Source organism: Bombus fervidus, unplaced genomic scaffold (genome assembly GCF_041682495.2).
Source record: "Bombus fervidus isolate BK054 unplaced genomic scaffold, iyBomFerv1 scaffold0169, whole genome shotgun sequence".
Taxonomy (NCBI): domain Eukaryota; kingdom Metazoa; phylum Arthropoda; class Insecta; order Hymenoptera; family Apidae; genus Bombus; species Bombus fervidus.
Window position 1 is genome coordinate 2,610 of NW_027212730.1, and position 6,660 is coordinate 9,269.

General features: G+C 47.2%; 2 non-coding genes across 2 annotated transcripts; both read right to left on the reverse strand.

Moving 5' to 3' along the window:
- Nucleotides 1-256: 256 nt before the first annotated feature.
- LOC139997751 (5.8S ribosomal RNA) lies at nucleotides 257-411 on the reverse strand. Its single transcript, XR_011803087.1, has one exon. It is a non-coding gene; the product is annotated as a 5.8S ribosomal RNA (ribosomal RNA).
- A 2,832-nt stretch (nucleotides 412-3,243) lies between these two features.
- On the reverse strand, nucleotides 3,244-5,167 carry LOC139997752 (small subunit ribosomal RNA). Its single transcript, XR_011803088.1, has one exon. It is a non-coding gene; the product is annotated as a small subunit ribosomal RNA (ribosomal RNA).
- Between the last annotated feature and the right edge of the window lie 1,493 nt (nucleotides 5,168-6,660).

Consider the following 6,660-nt stretch of genomic DNA (forward strand, 5'->3'; position numbering starts at 1 on the left):
GAGCATGCGTACGCCGGTCTCCACACGATCCAGCGACGAACGCCGACGAACGTCCAACAATCGCTCGTACGTCGCGTACGAGCCCTCGACCGCTCTTTAATTCGTATTCTTTTGCTTGGCGCTCGTCCTCCGACTCAGAAACGTTCGTTTAAAGATAAAACGAACGACGGCGGGCTGTCGACGAGGCAAGAAAGAACAGAGAGATACGGACCGAGAGCAACGATACGCAACGCAAGCAGTCTTAGGTTTACGTGAGCAACCCTCAGCCAGGCGTGGTCCAGGAATTGTATCCGTGGACCGCAATGTGCGTTCGAAATGTCGATGTTCATGTGTCCTGCAGTTCACACGTTGACGCGCAATTAGCTGCGTTCTTCATCGACCCACGAGCCAAGTGATCCACCGTTCAGGGTAATCGTTTATGCATGGATTTTTGTTTGTGTACTCAGGTTTTTGTACTCTTATTCTCGGTTCGAAAGAAGCCGATATCCGACAAACGTCCGACCAACGGGAATCGAACGCGCGGAAGTCGCCATATGATTGACGACACGAAAATACGTTCGAAAACGAAATCGGACGGACTGCGCGACGACACACGCAGCCCGCCGACCGGGCGTAAAGTGCATTATAATATATAACAACCAACGAGATCGAAGCTCCGTTCGTCAGGAAACGACGGGGATATAACACCCGATTCTGAATCCTCTGTACAGCACACGATCTCGCGAAGAAAGCGCACGGTGGCTAGCCCATGATATATATATATGTTCGTTCCTCTCGTCCAGTTATTCGAAGCAAACAGCCGATATGCATCTCCATCGTTCGGGTAAAAAAAAATCGATGGGACGCGCACGGTCGTAGTCTTCCTCGCGCGGTCGTTTCTTCCCGATAGCCAGAAGCAGAGTTTGAAAAACTCTAGCGACGGAACGAGGCATTAGACTCTCGACAACGAGGATACAGACACGGCCGGCGGTCCCCTCTGAATCGACTTCGGTGGTTCAGGTAAAAATAAAAAAAATCGATGGGACGCGCACGGTCGTCCTTCCTCTTCCTCGCGCGCGGTCTATTCTTCCCGATAGCCAGAAGCAGAGTTTGAAAAACTCTAGCGACGGAACGAGGCATTAGACTCGCGACAACGAAGATAGAGAGACGGCCGGCGGTCCCCTCTGAATCCACTTTGGTCGCTCAGGTAAAAATAAAAAAAATTCGAAAGGGACGCGCACGGTCGTCCTTCCTCTTCCTCGCGCGGTCTTTTCTTCCCGATAGCCAGAAGCAGAGTTTGAAAAACTCTAGCGACGGAACGAGGCATTAGACTCTCGACAACGAGGATAGAGAGACGGCCGGCGGTCCCCTCCGAACGGATGGCGACAACGACGACTAAAGCGCGAAAAATCGCGACGAAAAGGAACGCATCTCCGTTCAGGTGTATGTGTGTGCGTGCGTTTAAAAAAAATTCGATGGGACTCGCAGCCATCGGCCTCGCGCGGTCGTTTCTTCCCGATAGCCAGAAGCAGAGTTTGAAAAACTCTAGCGACGGAACGAGGCATATGACTCACGACAACGAGGATATGGACAGGCGGTCCCCTCTGAACGGGTCGACGAGACGATGGTAAAAGAGACGAACCGGACGAAACTTCCGTCGATCAGGTAAAAATAAAAAAAAATTCGATGGGACGCGCACGGTCGTCGTCGTCGTCTTCCTCGCGCGGTCGTTTCTTCCCGATAGCCAGAAGCAGAGTTTGAAAAACTCTAGCGACGGAACGAGGCATATGACTCACGACAACGAGGATAGAGAGACGGCCGGCGGTCCCCTCTGAATCGACTTCGGTGGTTCAGGTAAAAATAAAAAAAATCGATGGGACGCGCACGGTCGTCGTTCCTCTTCCTCGCGCGCGGTCTATTCTTCCCGATAGCCAGAAGCAGAGTTTGAAAAACTCTAGCGACGGAACGAGGCATTAGACTCGCGAGGATAGAGAGACGGCCGGCGGTCCCCTCCGAACCAACTTCGTCTAGTTAAGAATCGTTATACTCTTTACCATCACTCGCACTGGTATATATCTTTTCGGGCCAACATCCACGCAATGCGTTTTCGTTCTAGGTTACCCGATCCACGAGTACGAACGTACAACGTGGTTTCGTTTTGTCGAACATCGTATATCGTTCGCCGTTGAAACGAACGACAACGAAACGACATAGGAAGAACGAACGCCCTTTGGGTAGGAAGCACGTTTCGAGGAACGACGAGAGTTTGGAGAGACGCGCGAGATAGCTGGAGACGCGCAGATATAGGTATCCATGGATCTTCGAAGAGAACCTTCGAAGATATATAATTCGGTATCCTATTTTTCTGCGGCTCGCTATTCGCGTTCTTTCGCTCTCGTCGACGACTCGTTATAGACGCTTCGTTCGATCCCAAAGAGCAGTCTTCCTTATGTCCCGTTGCTAGGAGGTGAGGCCTACGCAACGCAACTACGAAATATAGAAGAGGTGTGAGCAGTGATCTCTCCGACACGAGGCACTTTAGAGATTTTAGTTTATATATTATATTGTTCGTTCGTTGGATTTCCACGATGCAAATACGAAATACGAGATCGTGACGGCGGGTCTTTCTGTGTACGACCTCACGCAGGCGCCTCGATCGCATTTCTCATTACACGTGGTTTCCACTGTAACTTTTAGTTTTTTCGATATGTGTTCAGCTCAAGTTCCCTCACATATCGTTATTATTATTATTATTATTATTATTAATAGTAGCGGTTTCGTGTTATAGGATTCGGAGACGGCGGGTCTTTCTGTGTACGACCTCACGCAAGCGCCTCGAGAATCTTTTTAAGTTTTCCGTGTGTTATATTATTCGGAGACGGCGGGTCTTTCTGTTTACGACCTCACGCAGGCGCCTCGAGAATATTTTTAAGTTTTTCGTTTGTTATAATATTATTCGGAGACGGCGGGTCTTTCTGTGTACGACCTCACGCAGGCGCCTCGAATTATTCGTGTAAAAGTATATCTCTTCATCCCGATGATCGAGAGAGAGTGCCACACTCTTCGTATAGTTTCGTAACTGGAGCGTCTCCCACCTCCTTATTGTAAAAAATTTGGCTTTTGTCAAAGTATATAGCTTGTTAATACGTCGTATATACTTTGTGTCGATATAGGAGGAGTACGGCTCCTTACCGACGATATTATATATATTTTATTATACAGTGTTCAAGTCAAATATATTCTTTGTGTTTTTGTATTTTTCGTTAATGATCCTTCCGCAGGTTCACCTACGGAAACCTTGTTACGACTTTTACTTCCTCTAAATGATCAAGTTTGGTCATCTTCCCGGTAACATCGGCAATGCTTATCACATTGGCCGCGCACCAGTCCGAAGACCTCACTAAATCATTCAATCGGTAGTAGCGACGGGCGGTGTGTACAAAGGGCAGGGACGTAATCAACGCGAGCTTATGACTCGCGCTTACTGGGAATTCCTCGTTCATGGGGAATAATTGCAAGCCCCAATCCCTAGCACGAAGGAGGTTCAGCGGGTTACCCGGGCCTTTCGGCCAGGGAAAACACGCTGATTCCTTCAGTGTAGCGCGCGTGCGGCCCAGAACATCTAAGGGCATCACAGACCTGTTATTGCTCAATCTCGTGCGGCTAGAAGCCGCCTGTTCCTCTAAGAAGATTTGTTTGTACGTTGGTAGTAAAAACCCGCCGACCGAAGCCGGGGGCCTTCGAGATACCATAATTTACGTCTATTTAGCAGGCTAGAGTCTCGTTCGTTATCGGAATTAACCAGACAAATCGCTCCACCAACTAAGAACGGCCATGCACCACCACCCACCGAATCAAGAAAGAGCTATCAATCTGTCAATCCTTCCGGTGTCCGGGCCTGGTGAGGTTTCCCGTGTTGAGTCAAATTAAGCCGCAGGCTCCACTCCTGGTGGTGCCCTTCCGTCAATTCCTTTAAGTTTCAGCTTTGCAACCATACTTCCCCCGGAACCCAAAAGCTTTGGTTTCCCGGAAGCTGCCCGCCGAGTCATCGGAGGAACTTCGGCGGATCGCTGGCTGGCATCGTTTATGGTTAGAACTAGGGCGGTATCTGATCGCCTTCGAACCTCTAACTTTCGTTCTTGATTAATGAAAACATTTTTGGCAAATGCTTTCGCTTCTGTCCGTCTTGCGACGATCCAAGAATTTCACCTCTAACGTCGCAATACGAATGCCCCCATCTGTCCCTATTAATCATTACCTCGGGGCTCCGAAAACCAACAAAATAGAACCGAGGTCCTATTCCATTATTCCATGCACACAGTATTCAGGCGAAGGTAGCCTGCTTTAAGCACTCTAATTTGTTCAAAGTAAACGTATCGGCCCACCTCGACACTCAGTGAAGAGCACCGCGATGGGATATTAGTTGGACCGCCCCGCGAGGAGCTAAGCCCACCGATAGGACGTACCACATAATGCCAGTTAAACACCGCGAGCGGTGAACCGACACTGTGACACACAGATTCAACTACGAGCTTTTTAACCGCAACAACTTTAATATACGCTATTGGAGCTGGAATTACCGCGGCTGCTGGCACCAGACTTGCCCTCCAATTGGTCCTCGTTAAAGGATTTAAAGTGTACTCATTCCGATTACGGGGCCTCGGATGAGTCCCGTATCGTTATTTTTCGTCACTACCTCCCCGTGCCGGGAGTGGGTAATTTGCGCGCCTGCTGCCTTCCTTGGATGTGGTAGCTGTTTCTCAGGCTCCCTCTCCGGAATCGAACCCTGATTCCCCGTTACCCGTTACAACCATGGTAGGCGCAGAACCTACCATCGACAGTTGATAAGGCAGACATTTGAAAGATGCGTCGCCGGTGCTAGATGACCATGCGATCAGCACAAAGTTATTCAGAGTCACCAAAACAAACGATGGACGAACGGACGAGCCATCCGCCACCGATTGGTTTTGATCTAATAAAAGCATTCGTACCATCTCTGGTACGAATCTGTTTGCATGTATTAGCTCTAGAATTACCACAGTTATCCAAGTAAGTTTAAGTATGATCTAAGAAACCATAACTGATTTAATGAGCCATTCGCGGTTTCACCTTAATGCGGCATGTACTGAGACATGCATGGCTTAATCTTTGAGACAAGCATATGACTACTGGCAGGATCAACCAGGGAACTTTGTATTTTATATATATATTATATATTAGAGTCAAAAGACTCTCTTTTTAAAATAGCCTCAGAGTGTCGTAGGTGGGTCCGTAACACCGTACGACGAGACTTTTCGTTCTTAGTGAACGTTCGACGACACCCTTTTAATTCCCGTTGTAACGTCGAACGCCACTACTCTCTCTCATTTCGCCACTCTCTCTTTACTTTCTTTCGTTCGTTTGATTGTTTGTGTGGAATATTTTAAGATCATTCTGTTCATAGGATCATTCTGTAAGAATGGTTTGTTGGTTGAACGAATATGCCTTAGCGGTAAAAAGCACGTAAACTGCATGCTGAACGTACCGTCCTCGTAAGAAACATATTCGTTCGTTCTTTTGATATTCTCCAATCAGAAAGAACGCACTTCCTAAAAGGTAGTACGCTCCCCATTAGCCTTTCGTATGTTTAAAACGTACTGCGTACGCTATAACATAAGTTTTGGAACGGTCTCTGCCGAACCAGCATGAATTGATACTCAGTTAGTAACAAGCACACTGCCCTAACTTTTTTTAAAGTTAGTGCGAGCATACAGGATCCAGCTTCCCGACTAAGGGGAACCTTGCCACGTTATTTGGTCATTACGTCCAGGACAGCGACCCGCGGCGCAGCAGTGTAGAGAAAGAGTCGATACGAGAACGAAGGAACAGTCGAGAAATAGTAAAAAAGTTCACTAAGACTCGAGGAGCGGTGACTGAATTCTCAACCGAGGCCGTAGAATAGCCACGCGCTCGACGCTGTTCCGTCCGGACCGTCCGACTCGACGTGTCTCTTATAGATACCAAAGCGCCGGCCGGACGGTCGGCGCCGGCCGGGCCAGCGGCCGGGCGCTTACCATGTAAAACCTCCGTTAGAGCGTACCGTCGGACTTAGTCTCTGAAACGCTCGACCACTTTTTTCGAATAAACTACCCTTAGAAAACATCCTATCGTCGAGATATTTTAACGCACCGCTTATTTTAATATTTCAAACGAGTTTTTATCGAAAAATTTAATTTTTTTTTTTTTTTCAAAATCGCATCAGTAAACCACCTCTTTTAACGAATACGGACAAAAACCACGTTCTTAATCGATTAGAACACGTTAAAACAACGAGAAATATGCAAAAAAATATATACCTTGCAACGTTAATTAACGAAAAAATTAAACAAATATCGCAGTCGTGTCAGTTCGACGGACACTAATTTTTTAAAAAATTCGAAAAAAACGTTTAATCCAGTTGTATTTAATAGAGATATAACCGTTTCTGCAAAAATATTTATACCTTATAACGCTTTTTAACGAAATAACTCGAAATAAGCTTTTCGGACTTTTCCGCCGGCCGAAATTTTTCTAAGTCCCAACGTACCGTCGGACTTAGTCTCTGAAACGCTCGACCACTTTGTTCCAATAAAGTACCCTTATAAAACGTCCTATCGTCGAGATATTTTAACGCACCGCTTATTTTAATATTTTAAACGAGTT